The sequence below is a fragment of the Triticum urartu genome, chromosome 1 (genome assembly GCF_003073215.2).
Source record: "Triticum urartu cultivar G1812 chromosome 1, Tu2.1, whole genome shotgun sequence".
NCBI lineage: Eukaryota > Viridiplantae > Streptophyta > Magnoliopsida > Poales > Poaceae > Triticum > Triticum urartu.
In genome coordinates, this window is record NC_053022.1 from 257,527,107 (window position 1) to 257,543,556 (window position 16,450).

General features: G+C 47.9%; 1 pseudogene; it reads right to left on the reverse strand.

Annotated features, from left to right (window-relative positions):
- Positions 1–12,315, reverse strand: part of LOC125532823 — a 43,411-nt pseudogene extending 31,096 nt beyond the window's left edge.
- Positions 12,316–16,450: the final 4,135 nt, after the last annotated feature.

Below are 16,450 nucleotides of genomic sequence, written 5' to 3' on the forward strand. Positions count from 1 at the left end.
GAATTCTCGAAACCCTTCCCTTTACATTCTTGCAAGTTGCATGCTTTACTTTCCGCTGCCTATATACTCTTTGCATGCTTGCTTAAATTATGTGATGATTGCTTGACTTGTCCTAAAATAGCTAAAATCTGCCAAGAACTAAAATTGGGAAAAGGTTAAGTTTTTGTTTGGCCAAGTAGTCTAATCACCCCCCCTCTAGACATACTTTCGATCCTACAAATGTGATCTTGGATCACTAAAATATAAAATGAAGAGTCTTGAGCTTTTGAGCTTGAGCCAATCCTTTGTCCTTAGCATTTTGAGGGTTCCACTTTCACATCCATGCCATGCCAATCATTGAGCTTTCCTGAAATAGTCATCTTGGAATAGCATTAGCTCAATGAGCTATATGTTGTTATGAATTACCAAAACCACCTAGGGATAGTTGCACTTTCAGGAAGGCAAGCTTCGCGATGTGGATATTCAAGATCTCCTACCATTGTAACCGACTTTGTGTAACCCTAACCCTCTCCGGTGTCTATATAAACCGGAGGGTTTTAGTCCGTAGGACAACTTCATCATACAACAATCATACCATAGGCTAGCTTCTAGGGTTTAGCCTCCTTGATCTCGTGGTAGATCTACTCTTGTACTACCCATATCATCAATATTAATCAAGCAGGACGTAGGGTTTTACCTCCATCAAGAGGGCCCGAACCTGGGTAAAACATCGTGTTCCTTGCCTCCTGTTACCATCCGGCCTAGACGCATAGTTCGGGTCCCCCTACCCGAGATCCGCCGGTTTTGACACCGACATTGGTGCTTTCATTGAGAGTTCCTCTGTGTCGTCGCTTTTTGGCCCGATGGCTCCTTCGATCATCAACAATGATACAGTCTAGGGTGAGACTTTTCTCCCCGGACAGATCATCGTCTTCGGTGGCTTCGCACTGCGGGCCAATTCGCTTGGCCACCTTGAGCAGATCGAAAGCTACGCCCCTGGCCATCAGGTCAGGTTTGGAAGCCTAAACTACACGGCTGACGTCCGCAGGGACTTGATCTTCGACGGATTTGAGCCACAGCCAAGCGCGCCGCACTGTCTCGATGGGCATGATATAGCTTTGCCACCGAACAGCGCCTTGGAGGCGGCACACGCATCGGTTCTGACCATTGATTCAGAGCCTACTGCGCCGATCGAGGATCAGCGGTTGGACGCTGCCTCAGGGGCTGCGATCTCAGAGGCGATCGAGCCGAACTCCAGCCCCGCACTCCGCATGGCCCGTGACTCCGAGGAGCCGAATTCCTCTTCGAACTCCGTGCCCCCTGCGCCCCTGCCGATCGAATCCGATTGGGCGCCGATAATGGAGTTCACCGTCGCAGACATCTTTCAGCACTCGCCCTTCGGCGACATCCTGAATTCGCTAAAGTCTCTCTCTTTATCAGGAGAGCCCTGGCCGGACTACGGTCAGCAAGGATGGGATTCGGATGATGAAGAAATTCAAAACCCACCCACCACCCACTTCGTCGCCACTGTCGACGACTTAACCGACATGCTCGACTTTGACTCCGAAGACATCGACGGTATGGACGACGATGCAGGAGACAACCAATAACCAACGCCTATAGGGCATTGGACAGCCACCTCATCTCACGATGTGTACATGGTGGATACCCCTAAAGGAAGCAACAACGAGGAAAACGGGGATGGAAAGAGTGATCGATCTCTCGAAAAACAATCAAAGCGTCGGCGTAAACGCCGACCCAAGCCCCGCCTCGATAAAGACCCAGCCACAGAGCAGGATGAGCCGGTAGACGACGAGCATGCCTTAGAGCAACCGTCCCAACAGGACAACCCGGATAGAGAAACCGAACATCCCTCCCCCGGCGAAAATGGCATTCCAGACGACCCTACGCCGGACAAGCCCACGAAGCAGAAGAACCTCCACAAACGGCTCGTTGCAACCGCACGCAGCCTGAAAAAGCAGAAGCGGAAGCTAAAAACTGCGGAAGATGCACTCAGGATCAGATGGAGTAAAGTAATCAATACCGCAGACAAATACGGCGACAGTCGCCGCACTAAAAGCTATCCGAAGAGAAAGCTACTGCCTGAATTCGATGAGGAGGCCTTAGAGCCCTCGCATTCCAAAAGTGAGAAAGCCACACGGTCGGATAGATGACCCCATGGCCAGCATAAAGCGGCAAGCAGCACCACACTTAAGCCGGCATGCGACCCACTTAAGGATTCGCATCATGGTCCAGCCAGGTCCATTTACGGGCCAAGAAAGCAAGCTCTCGTAAGCAATGCAGTAAAGCCATTATCAGAATCCGGCACACCCAAATACAGGGGTGCCGCACACCCCCTATGTTTCACCGATGAGGTCCTGGATTAGGAATTTCAAGTGGGATTCAAACCCGTAAACATAGAGGCATATGATGGAACAACAGACCCTGAAGTCTGGATCGAGGATTATATCCTCCACATACATATGGCTAGAGGAGATGACCTCCACGCCATAAAATACTTACCCCTCAAGCTTAAAGGGCCAGCCCGGCATTGGCTCAAAAGCCTTCCTGAAAACACAATCGGAAGTTGGGAAGAGCTCGAGGACGCTTTTCGAGCAAATTTTCAAGGGACCTATGTCCGCCCTCCGGATGCAGACGATCTTAGTCACATAACTCAACAGCCCGGAGAGTCAGCTCGGCAATTCTGGAATAGATTTCTTACTAAAAAGAATCAGATAGTCGACTGTCCGGACGCTGAAGCCTTAGCGGCTTTCAGGCATAATGTCCGAGACGAATGGCTCGCCAGACACCTCGGCCAAGAAAAGCCAAGAACAATGGCCGCACTAACAAGCCTCATGACCCGCTTTTGCGCAGGAGAGGACAGCTGGTTGGCAAGATGTAGCACCAGTGACCCAAGTACATCCGAAACTAGGGATGGAAACGGAACACCGCGACGCAATAAGGACCATCGCCGGACTAAGGAAAAAAGTCCGAAGAGCACGACAGTCAACGCCGGATTCAAAAGCTCACGACAGAATCAGAAAAATCCGCCCCTCCAAGATAACAGGGACGACCTATCAAACCTAAACAAAATCTTGGATAGGATATGTCAAATATACAACACTCCCGGAAAGCCTGCTAACCATACCCACAGAGATTGTTGGGTTTTCAAACAATCCGGCAGACTCAACACCGAACACAAGGGGCTCGACACACCAAGCAAAGACAAGGACGAACCCCAAAAGCAGAGTACCAGGAAGCAAAAGAATTTCCCACAAGAAGTAAAAACAGTAAACTTACTCCACATAACAAAACGTGCGGCGCCCATAAAGGTACGCGCCCCACGGCCTATCCCAAAGGAATCCCGCCACTGGTTGTCAAAACCAATCATCTTTGATCATCTAGATTATTCTAGAAGTGTCAGGAACCCAGGCTGGACTGTCCTGGTACTCGATCCAATAATTGGCGGACTCCAGTTTTCAAATGTCCTTATGGACGGTGGCAGCGGACTCAACCTGATATATCAGGACTCAATCCGCCACATGGGGATCGACCCAAAAAGAATTCGCCACAGCAAAACCTCCTTTCAAGGAGTAACGCCAGGTCCGGACACCCATTGCATGGGTTTTCTCCGGCTTGAGGTTATTTTCGGCTCTGCCGATAACTTCCGTCGCGAAAAGCTGATTTTCCACATCGTCCCATTCTCAAGTCGCTATCAAGCACTACTGGGACGTGAAGCTTTCGCCCGCTTTAGCGCAATACCGCATTATGCATCTCTTACGCTTAAGATGCCCGGTCCATGCGGCATCATCTCCTTAAAGGGGAAGCAGTGAGAACACCTCCCCCAAGCGGAGGATTGTGCGGCCGCTTTAACAGCCCCACAATACAATGGCTTCACCAGCCAGAACATCGGAATAGGTCATTAAGACCACGGACACAGATAGACGAGTCCGGCACAAAAGTATCGTTGATAAAGGCTTAGTGGCCATATACCCCTGCACTAGGGGCTTCACACGTATAAAATAAGAGACAATAAAGCTCAATTTTTCATATTTTACTTTACACTTTGTTTATTTCATATAACTTTTGTTCGGCACTCCCCTTTTTCAACCTAGTTGCTCTCTTTTTACAGATGAACGTCGTGCTGCGCCCGTCCAGGATACGGCACAACGGAGACACAGGCGCAGCCGTGTAGTAGGGACCCGTTCCAAGGATTCTTTTCAGATTAAGACCCTGCATAAACCTTTCTTACTGTCTCTTGTTGATACACATCCCCTGGTTCTATGACCAAGGAGGAGGCTGGCGTCTTGGCATGTGGCCACGTCAGAATTCTTACGCGTACCTGGACCCTAGGGGCTTATACCTCAGAGGGTTACCTCGCCCGCTCTCATAAAGACCGAATACCTTAGGGAGTGTTTGGCGTCGCGAGTTTGGCCTTATATGCATCAGCTCCGAGTCATGATTTTGGTCAAATGTTGGGTTGCCCGGCTCCTGTGTTCGGCCGCCTTACGTTCCGCTCTATCGGCTAAGGCGGCACCAGGAGAACTACTGCGATTGTGCCCTGGTTCGGCCAGGCGAGCACCTCAGTAGAGAAAGCCGAAAACCGACTGTCATGATATGGCGTGAGATTGGTCAACCACTCGATGACTCTCCGGAATCTGTAGGATTCCTCCGCATTAACGAAGGGCCGTTTCCCGGCCAGGCACATACGCGCCCCAAATTCGGGCGAGCGCAGTCGCCACCAGGGGCTACCTAAATAGTCCCATTGTCAAGCTCCTATGGCTAAGTGAAAGTGTTAAAGCATTATAGTCCGGTTGCCTAGCTCGCTGCGCTATCACCTCCTTTGTAGGACCAAGACGTTGGATTAAGTGTGAAAATGCGCCTCCTGCGAGCACCCCCGCACTATGTGCGTGGGGGATGAAGCCCACGACTGCAATCTTTCAGATTTTGTATATATATCTTAAAACGGCCGCACATGAGGTGTTCCAAATACTTGATGGCACAAGTATAAAAGGCTACTACAATTCATCAAAATATTGCTTTATAATTACATATGCTATCAGAACATAGCATCCTTCGAGCACTGCGTCTCTATTACACGAGCGCCTTCAAGGACTTCCTGAAAATAGTGCTCGGAGGGTACTCGGCTTTTGTTCGAATCTCGGGATGCAACAACGGTGGTCTCCATCTCTGCCCAGTATGTCTTGACACGGGCAAGAGCCATTCGTGCACCCTCTATGCATGCTGACGTCTTCATCGCATTGATACATGGCACCGCGTCAAGGAATTGATGCACCAAGCTGAAATAACTCTTCGGCTCCGATCTCCCTGGCCACAGATGACTTCATGGCGAGTCCGGACAATCTATTCAGTTCGGCCCATTGAGCCAGACGATCGTCCACTCCCAGTGGACGCTCTGGATTCTGGAACTACGACCAGAAAAGCCTTTCCACTTCGCGATCTTCTTGATCTCGAAAGTATTCGGTCGCATCAGCAGCACTCGCTGCCAAATCCAGATAGGTGTCCTCCGCACTCCACATCCGGTCCAACGGAGCAAACTTCGGATCACAAAACTTCCTCCGCAGCATAAAGGGCTTTCCAGCCGCAATCTGTCCGGCCTGACGCAGCTCCTGCTTTGCAGCTCTCATCGCAGAGCGAGCGTCCTTGGCATCAGCAACGGCCTTCTCTAAGTCCGTCTGTCTCGCCCGGTCTTCTTTCTCAAGAAACTTGCAACGGTCAGCAGCACTTTTTAACTTCACGGCCATCACGGCCATCTCCTTCTTGCTTCGGCAGTGAGCAGCCTATTCGGCTCTCAGCTCTTCAAGGGCCTTCTCGGCAGCCGCATCACTTTTCCTAGCTTGTTCCTTAGCTCGGGCAAGTTCCGCCCGAAGACTCTCCATGGCGGCCGCACCATCTGCGTCAAGCACACACATTGTAAGATACTGGCATAAAGCTCCTCTTACCAGATGCCGCCCGAGGAATTGCATACCTTGAGCCTCACCAAGCCGCTCGTTGACGAGCGCGATGTCGGCATCTGCCACATCAAGTTGCCGCTTTAGTTCGGCAAAATCATCAGTTCGACTTGATTCTGGACACTTCGCCACCTATATACAAAGGCGACATTTTAGACCTGGGATTATGATCCTCTGCGCGCCGTCAAGTTTGACAACGCACAGAGTCTCAGGGGCTACTATCTACACAGGGCGCATCTTGTTTGTGCGCAACTGACAAAGAAGTACATTATCAAACGTACCTCAAAACCCGTCAGCAAACTTCTGACGGCCTCATGCAATCCGCTTTCCGCGGACGAAATCCTTCCAATCACCGTACCCATCAATGCACGGTGCTCCTCTGAGATAGAAGCTCGCCCCAGCAGAATCATCAGCTCCTCCGACCGCGCATCGGACGGTGCTGGACTCGTCCTATGACCTCCATCGAAGGCCAGACGCGGAGAACCTTGGGGGTACATATGGCTACCTTCCACCCCTGCCGGATTCGGAGAAACCCTATGCGACGACACCTCAGGGTCGCCTGCCTCGCCAGGCGGTACGGCAGGGGGAGGCGTTCCACTCTCCATCATCTCTGGAAGAAGATCCTCCAAAGACGAGCTCTGCTGAGAAGGGCTGAGGTCCGAGCTACAAAGTAAAATTTCAGTTAATCCTCTCAGATAAAAGGCAAGGATTTCTCTCATCCCTCTAAAGGAAAATCTTTCTCTACTTACGGCTCGCTGGAGGGCTGATCCCTTTGAGGGCGTAGTTCAGCCGAGGATCTCCCCGGCGTCGGACCCTCCGACGAGGACTTTTTCCCCCGCTTTGAGGCCATGGTCTCCGGGTCATCAGAGGCGGCCCTCTTCTTCCCCTTAGGAGAAGAATTGTCGGTTCTTCCCTTCAGAGCAGCCTCCTTCAAGGAGGCCATAGTTTCCTTGTCCTCCCCCTCACTTCCCTCCAAAGGCACAATCTTCAACATCCTGACTAGCACGGGATCCGGCCTGGTCTCAGGAAGGGGATCCGGACACCTGATCAGCTTTACCTTCGCTATCCACTCCTGTTTAAAAGGACATCTCTTTTAGGGGCGAATTTATGATAATTTTACGGATAGCGAGTCCGGGCACAAGGTTACTTACTTGAGTATCCGGGCGATTGCAGCTTAAACCTGCGTCCTCGGTCAAATCCGGACACATTGCTTGTGATCCGAAGAACATTTTATACATCTCCACGGGTGTTGCGCCCATAAAATGCTGGAGAGCTCGTGGTCCCTCCGGATTAAACTCCCACAGACGAAGGGAGCGACATTTGCCAGGCAGTGTTCGGCGAATCAGCATGACCTGCGTCACCTTGACCAGGTTGAGGTCTCTTTCTAAGAGATCCCTAATGCGGCCCTGCAACAAGGGCACGTCTTTGGATAACCCCCAATCTAATCCTTTGTTGATCCATGACGCTAGCCGTGGTGGGGGACCCAAGCGAAAGGCAGGAGGCGCCACCCACTTGGCGCTCCTGGGAGCGGTGATATAGAACCACTCTCATTGCCACAAGCCGAGCTCCTCTTGAAAGGAGCCCTCGGGCCATGGAGCATCAGCATTCTTACTTATGACAGCGCCTCCGCACTCTGCGTGCCGTCCCTCGATCATCTTCGGCTCCACTCAAAAGTCTTGAGCCATAATCCGAAGTGAGGAGTAACATGGAGGAATGCTTCACACACAACGATGAATAAGGAAATGTGGAGGATGGACTCCGGAGCTAAGTCATGAAATTCCAGCCAATAATAGAACATCAGCCCCCTCACGAAGGGATCCATCGGGAAGCCTAACCCCCGAAGGAAGTGAGACTTGAACACTACGCTCTCACCGGGCTGGGGACTGGGAATGGCCTGCCTTTGAGCGGGCAACCTATGAAAAATTTCGGCGGTCAAGAACTTAGCCTCTCTCAACTTTAGCACGTCCTCCTCCGTGGCATCCATCGGCCTTGATGGTCGGAACCGGACATTGTCGAAGGTCCAAAGCACCTGGAATCTGGAGCCTAGGGTGTTGGAACTCGAAGCGACGAGCGAACTTGTTTTGAGATTGGAGAAAAGGAGTAAGGCCTTGGTCTCTTTATAAGAGGTTGAATACCAGGAGCCCTCCCCGTGACCATTTGGGACTCGCCTTTAATCGAGAAGACATGCTAACGGGCACGATTGGGTTACCCACGTCTGTATTGATGAGAATCCCGTAAATAAAGGGGACACGATCTCTTCTTTGACAAGATGTGCCAAGGAAACTGCCTCGCAAAACACACTGAGGTGGAAAAGTGAAAACGATTCGAATAAAGGCTTGGCCGTAGTGTGATGTCACGCTGCGGAATACGTCAGCGGATTAAATTTGTGTTAATATTATTTTCTCTCTGTGGCAATATGTGGAAACTTATTTTGCAGAGCCATACACTACTCTTGGTGTTTACAAACTTTTATGAAGAATTTGGAGGAGGAACCCGCCTTGCAATGCCGGAGACAATCTACGCGCCGGACTCGTCGTCATTGAAGCCTGGTTCAGGGGCTACTGAGGGAGTCCTGGATTAGGGGGTGTTCGGGTAGCCGGACTATACCTTCAGCCGGACTCCAGGACTATGAAGATACAAGATTGAAGACTTCGTCCCGTGTCCGGATGGGACTTTCCTTGGCGTGGAAGGTAAGCTTGGCGATGCGGATATTCAAGATCTCCTACCATTGTAACCGACTTTGTGTAACCCTAACCCTCTCCGATGTCTATATAAACCGGAGGGTTTTAGTCCGTAGGACAACTTCATCATACAACAATCATACCATAGGCTAGCTTCTAGGGTTTAGCCTCCTTGATCTCGTGGTAGATCTACTCTTGTACTACCCATATCATCAATATTAATCAAGCAGGACGTAGGGTTTTACCTCCATCAAGAGGGCCCGAACCTGGGTAAAACATCGTGTTCCTTGCCTCCTGTTACCATCCGGCCTAGACGCACAGTTCGGGACCCCCTACCTGAGATCCGCCGGTTTTGACACCGACAACTCCTTCCAGTGATCGCTATGCAATGCATGTGTCCGTAGACATGACAGCTTGTCCATGGAATTTCAACTATGGCGACCATCACATTTCATCCACTGCCACTCACGATTCCCACGACGCCGCTCCAACCCACGGCACCACGTCCCCCGACGTGCGCCTCACCCCTCTCGGCCGCACCGCCCCTCTGCCTGTGTGTGCATGACATGTGGGCCACCTTAAATGCGGCAAGCATCAAGTTTCTACCACAGCCACACACAATTCCCACGACGCCACACAAACCCATGACACCACACGTCCCCGACCTGCGGCTCACCCCTCTCGGCCCCACTGCCCCTCTGCCTTCGGGAGCATTACATGTGGACCAACCACCTATCGGGTCCACATGTTATTGACTCAAAGGCAGGTGTAGTAAGGCGCTGAAGCTCAGTCCCAAGGGCCCTGAGAGGGAAATGTAACTCCTATGCCAGGCTGGTGCTACAGCTGCACGAACTCGTGCCAAACTCGAGATTTGTTTCTTTACTATACATGTACGCAACGATTTAATGGACATTGTAATGTCAACATGTGATGGGGAGCTCTAAATTTGAATTTGAAACTTATAAAACGAAAAGATTCAAAACAAATAAACCGGGAGAGAGGGAGTATATCGTAGGATGTGTCCCATATGAAACAAGTCCCCTGGTTTGTCACCGCGAGGATGCGGTTAGAAAGGAGCACAACGTCTTCGTACTCGTATGGCAACAAATCGGCCGCAGACAACATGGTCCACCTTTGACCGCCATGTGCAAGGTTCGTGCTATCCTATTCAATCTCATTGTGGTTCCATCGTACCAATTCATGTGGTGGCCCGTTGCATGGTTGATCCCAATGTTGGACAAAGGTTCTACGGGAATGGTGTCACCATTGTAAATGATGTGCAAATTGATGTTGGTATCCTCCCGTACATATGCAAGCCAATCTCCACTCGCACCGAGCCTAACCTGTGAAACAGTGGGTAGGGGGAGAATTAGGAAATGGACACGGAAGTAGTCTTTAGAATGCATTTACTACGTGATCAAACTCATCTTACCTGCTCATCGGAGGAAATCCGAGTGCCCCTCAACGTCGGCATCTCAAGGGGCGTCAACTTGCACATACGACCACACCGCACTAGAGAGACCCCCAAGGAAACATCCTCGTGCGTTCCACGGAACATCAAGATGCATTTGTATGAGTAGTTTATCTTGTGAGAGAAAAGAATGAACGAGGGAAGGCCTCTAGAGATAGAGATAGACACTACTACTACCAATGTGCTGGCCCGTGCATTGCAATGGATCCAAAGTAGTAGAATAATACTTGTTCACGTGCTTGAAATATAAACACTCTAGTTTTGATATACATGTGTCAACAGACATGACAACTTGTCCATGGAAGTTGAACCACGACGACCATCACGTTTCTTGTTTCTACCACTTCCACACCCACACATGATTCCCACGATGCCGCTCCAACCCTACCTATAAGCACGACGTCCCCATGCGCCTCATCCCTCTCGGCCCCATCGCTCCTCTGCCTTTGTGTGCATGACATGCGGGCCAGCTAAACTGCGGTGACCATCAACTTTCTACCAAGCCACACCGGATTGGACGCGGTTTGCCTGCTCCGATCCGTACTCCCGCACCATCGAATTTTCATCTAGCGGCTGTGACACATTTCGTCCCGGGCATCAATCCTCAGCTGGAGTACTTCTGTACTACAGGTAGTACCCACCGGTGTGGCCATCTACGCCTCGTAACGCCCCGACGCCCAGCTGTGGCACCCGTGTAATTCATTTTGACTGCCGATGGTTTTGAAGAAGCGGAATGCCCATAATGTGCCTTCCTGCATGCCACAGGCAGGAACCACTTTTGTCCAACCCCTTGTGATGATCGCCCGCCCATCCTTCACCGCCTTCAGGATGACTTCTAGAGCATTATCATGGTAGCATGAATTATATACTTTAACCTTAGTTGCCTCCACTCCGATCATGTAGCTTGCAAGGTAATCATCAGTAAATAGCTTCGCAAACCACTGAAAAGAGAAAAATATCAGATACTGAGGTCTAATTGAGTAACTTGTTGTGGCAGGGGGAAAAGGCAACACATTACTTACCATCCTAAAGTTCACTGTTGTCTTTGACAAAGTGTAAATAAAAAGCTTAATTCCAATCACCCGTTTCTTTCGCCTAACAATCTTTCTTAGTTTCCTCAGTTGACGCTTGTTCATGAATATCTCATTGCCCCATATGCAAAAGGGATTGAAGCATGGATCGGTACCCCTCATATATGTACCTACAAGAAACCTATAAATGTTAGAAGCTAAACTGAGATTGCACAAATGATGTAAAATAAAACTACTATGTTCCTAAGTACAAGTTTTTTTTTGAGATTTCAATATGAACTACATACGGATGTATATACAATTATAGATATAGTTTAGATTATAATCTAGATTCACTCATTTTTCTCCTTATGTAGTCTATATTGGAATCTCTAAAAATACTTATATTTAGGAATAGATGGTGTATAAGACATGGGATGCAGCTAACCTCGATGGCAAACAACAGCATCACCCATTGTAGCCCTATGTAAGTACATGGAAAGCCAATGTTAATTACAACAGGGTTAACATCCACCAAAAATAGCAAATGGTAATAAAACGGCAGCATCTGTAGTGATATCTTCATTTCGAAAGAGTAGCACGGTAGCAAAGGGACGGATTAAAAAATGGATACAACTGTTAATTGCAACAGGCTTAACAACATCCTAATTCATGTTTTGTAAGTTTGTAGCCATTGAAATACAACTCTTTAAAAATGGATACAACTGTTAATTGCAATAGGCTTAATGGCCATTTAAACCGGTACTGATAAAAATGCAATTGGCAGAGTTAAACATCACAGGGCAGGTGCGGCTAGAGTATATAATGGGCCAATTGTCTATAAAAAGGTAGGGAAAATAGCTCAAACGTGTTAGGCATGTTTACTACAACATGCTTAATACATCGACAATACAAAACATAGCCATTAATTGCAACTGGTATTGGTAATATTGAACTGGTGGGTACATACTTGGTAAGTCCTGAGAGGTAGTTGCTGGGGCACTTCATCTTGGCCAAAGCCCGCCCAAAGTCAGCGGCGGCGGAGGCGGGCTATTCCTCCGGGTTGAAGCATGGATCAATGCCACTGACATGTGTACCTACATGCAACCAGTAAATGGTAGAAGTTAAACTGCAATTGCACAAATTATGTGAAATACTGTAAGACATGGGATGCAGCTAACCTTGACAACAAACAACAGCATCGGCCGTTATGACCCTGCGTAAGTACATGGACAAGCATGTTAAGTACAACAGGCTTAGCATCCACCAAAAATAGCAAATGGGGCAGCATCTCTAGTATATCTTCATTGCGGTTAATAGCATGGTAGCAAATGGACAGATTAAAAAATGGATACAACTGTTAATTGCAACAGGCTTAACAACATCCTAAGTCATGTTTTGTAAGTTTGTAGCCATTGAAATGCAACTATTTAAAAATGGATTCAACTGTTAATTGCAACATGCTTAATAGACATTGAAACCGGTACTGATAAAAATGCAATTAGCATAATTAAACATCACAAGGCAGGTGCTGCCAGAGCAGAGAATGGCCCAGATGTCTATAAAAAGGTAGGGAAAGTAGCAAAAATGTGTTAGGCATGTTTACTAGAACATGCTTAATACATCGACTGTACAGAACATAGACATTAATTGCAACTGGTATTGGTAAGATTGAACTGGTGAGTACATACTTGGTAAGTCCTGAGAGGTAGTTGCTGGGGCACTTCATCTTGGCCAGAGCTCGCCCAAAGTTAGCACGGCGGAGGCGAGCTGTTCCTCCGGGTCAAAGCGTAGATCAGTGCCACTGACATGTGTACCTACAGGCAACCAGTAAATGGGTAGAAGTTAAACTGCAATTGCACAAATTACGTGAAATACTGTAAGACATGGGATGCAGCTCACCTCGACGGCAAACAAAAGCATCGGCCATTATGACCCTGCGTAAGTACATGGACAGGCATGTTAAGTGCAACATGATTAGCATCCACTAAAAATAGCAAATGGGAAGCATCTCTAGTGATACCCTGAGTCATGTATTGTAAGTTTGTTGCTGGTATTGGCGAAATTGAGTTGGACATGCTAATATTTGAACATCACACAGTGTGTAGTACTGAAATAAACAAGGCACGAACATGCTTAATACATCAACCATACAAATCATAGCCGTTGCAAGTGGTATTGGTAAGATTTAGCTGGTCAGATCTGACATGTTAAGTCCTGGGGGTAGTTGCTGGGGGACTTCATCTGGGCCAGAGCCTGCACCATGTCGTCGGCTGCGGCGGAGGCGAGGTGTTCCTCTGGGTCAACACGCACAGCAGCCATCGCGCCATGGACCGGCATCAGATCCTGGTGGGGGGGGGGGTTTGGAGGCATGAGGATGTTTCGCAGGCGCCATTTAAGCAATTAGGCCGGGACGTGATAGAGATCGGTGGGTTACCTGACTGGATCCGAGCAGAACGTAGATGTGGTTGAAGCTGTGGTTGCGGCGGGCGGCGGTTTGAGATGCCGGTAGGGGGAGGCGGGAGGGGGGGGGGATTACTACTAGGGAAAACCCTAGTAGTAGCGCGGGTTTAATGCCTACTAGTAGCATGGGACACCGCGCTACTAGTAAGGCGCTACAGCTATTCCTTAGCAGTAGCGCGTGCGACACACGCTACTGCTAAGACATATAACCGCAGCGTGTGTTCACTCCCGCGCTACTTCTAATCTAGCTAGTAGTAGCATGTTTACTCTCCATCGCTACTAGTATTCTTTTTTAATTTTTTTAATTTTTAGTGTATTTATACGCCGTTATACAAATTTTGGTACAATACCAATTATGAGGTTGTTATATCATTATGTCCATAACAGAGTGTCAAATGAAGGTGGATTAGGTTCAAGTGGAGGCAACATGTGGTGCATGTCAAAAGTATACTACTAATACAAACTTGATCTAGTTTGGACTAGTAGTACTTTCGATGTGCACCACATGTTGCCTCCACTTGAATCTAATCCGCCAACACAAGCTATTTAATCATCATAGTCATAGTGTAGCATATCGTCATCTTCAAACTCATTCTAGCTAGCTAATCACCACCAACACTAGCTGCGGTAGCTATCTAATCACCACCAACACTAGCTAATAATAACCATCATAGTCATTCCCACCAACACTAGCTATTTAATCATCATAGTCATAGTGTAGCACATCATCATCTTCAAACTCATTACTAGCTAGCTAATCACTCCTGCTGCTCTCCCTCAGGTAAAATAGCATAAAACATGTGTAGCACTCCTACTTCATCATGTTGGAGCATGCAGATGAACGTGTCTCCTAATCGTGGGCTGCGCTTCTGATTGCTGCCCCTAGTACTTCTCTACGACCGTCCAACTCCAGTCTTTCACTATCAAGCATTCCTCGCTTTTAGAAATCCTGAATGCACTAAAGTGCATTGTAGGATATCTTGGACGTAAGCTAATCATTCTCATGCGACCTTTAGTCTCGATCTAATGAGGCACAACATTCATCTAGAGTCCCTGTTGAAGAACATCGTATAGTAACATAATTAGCAATGAAGTTTAGCTTAAAAAATAATGTATGCAAAAGATGCACTGAGGACTATTAGTAAAAATCTTACCATCTTTCCTAAATAGATGTGACCATAGTTCAATACGATCACTATTGGTCGCACATTTTGAGTACTAAGATTTTTAAGTCCAGGAAAATAATTTGTCTTGATAGCATCAAGATCCTCAAGCCATGAAACATAATGACTTATCTCCTTGCAATTTAGTTCAGCCCCGGGACAGTGGATGGTCATGTCTACCAAGCGCCGGACAAGTTTACTTGAATGGAAATAAGTTGTCAATAGAAATTAGTTGTCAACTATTTCTGAATAAACAATATCGAAGACATAAATATGGTTGAGAAACTCACATAATGGTATAACTGGAGGCGTCTGCACATCGACCCAGATGTTGATATTACCTTCAATATCATCTTCCGGAGGAATATCAAAGGTGATAACCATATCAGGCTCAAATGCATAAGTCTTACATAGTGCTTGCCAAGTTTTGCATTCAAAATAGGTGTAGGTGTCTGCGTTGTATAATTTTGCGTGGAAAGTATAACCATGCTCGGTCTTCAAGTAAAATCTCTTAACCTCCATAGTAGTTTTCATAGGACTGAAACCTATCTTATCCAATACAAAAACTCTTGCATGGCAGGGGATACACTAGTAGAATAGTAAAAAAAATTAAATTATAAGTTGAAGCAAACGAAGCCAATGTCATTCTTAATTACGAAAAAAGACTTGTCATTGTGACTTACTGTATCCACTTCGAAGTTCTCGTCCAGCTTGATGCTGAAGCGCCTATCATCATCTAGGAAGATTCTGTCACATAGGCTGCGCTCATCTTCGAAGTATTCGCAAATACCGAAACCATTTTCGTCGTCAGACATTTGCTATGTTCATAGTTGAAACATTAATTGAAAATCGATCGATGGCAACTACCAGGATACTCAACACATAAATCCGGGGCACTCAATATTTCCTACATATTTTGGCACAAGTCATGCCAATATTCACGGAAAAATCCGGCATGACCTTTGCTAAAATAGGACATATCAAGCGCCTGAAATTTGCTGGAACGGAAATGAATCAACACTCCGACAAAACATAGGCCACTCGGAGGTGTAACCTGCAAACATGACCGGCCACATGGGCAAGCACATATCCTATTTGAGCAACACAAGATATACATTTCAAAATATCTTATAGGACTCATATTGACATGAGCATTCAATAAGCAAAACCAAATCGTAAAATAAATAAGTATTCAAATTAGCATGCAATCAATAAGCAAAAGTAAATCATCTCTTGTGTCCGTACATCGTCGAATATTATCACTAATACATCCCGAATAGTATCATACATATAACATCACTAATACAACTAAAACCCTAGCGAACGACGGGTATCGGCGCGGGCGGTGGACACCCAAAGAGAAGGAACCATCACAGGATCATAGCTCCAGTGAGACCCCTAGAGAACCTGCCAGGTATTGGAGAACCTGTGCTCCAACGCAAACAAGTAGCGACGGACCTGCGCTTCCTCCTCGCTGACACGGTGACGTACCACCTCCGCGGGGTCCTCGAGCCTCTGGACCATCACTGGCCCACGCGACCGCCACCAAAGAAGGTTCGGGTCAATGACGGGCTGACTCCTCACCAAGCTGTGCCCCCCGGTAGGTAGCGCCTCCTAGTACCAGCCTGGCGGAGCCCAGCCCCGGACATGGCCCATCTGGTCAAGCAGGTGTCCTCCGCCGAGTCGACGATGAGGATGCGGGATAGGCATC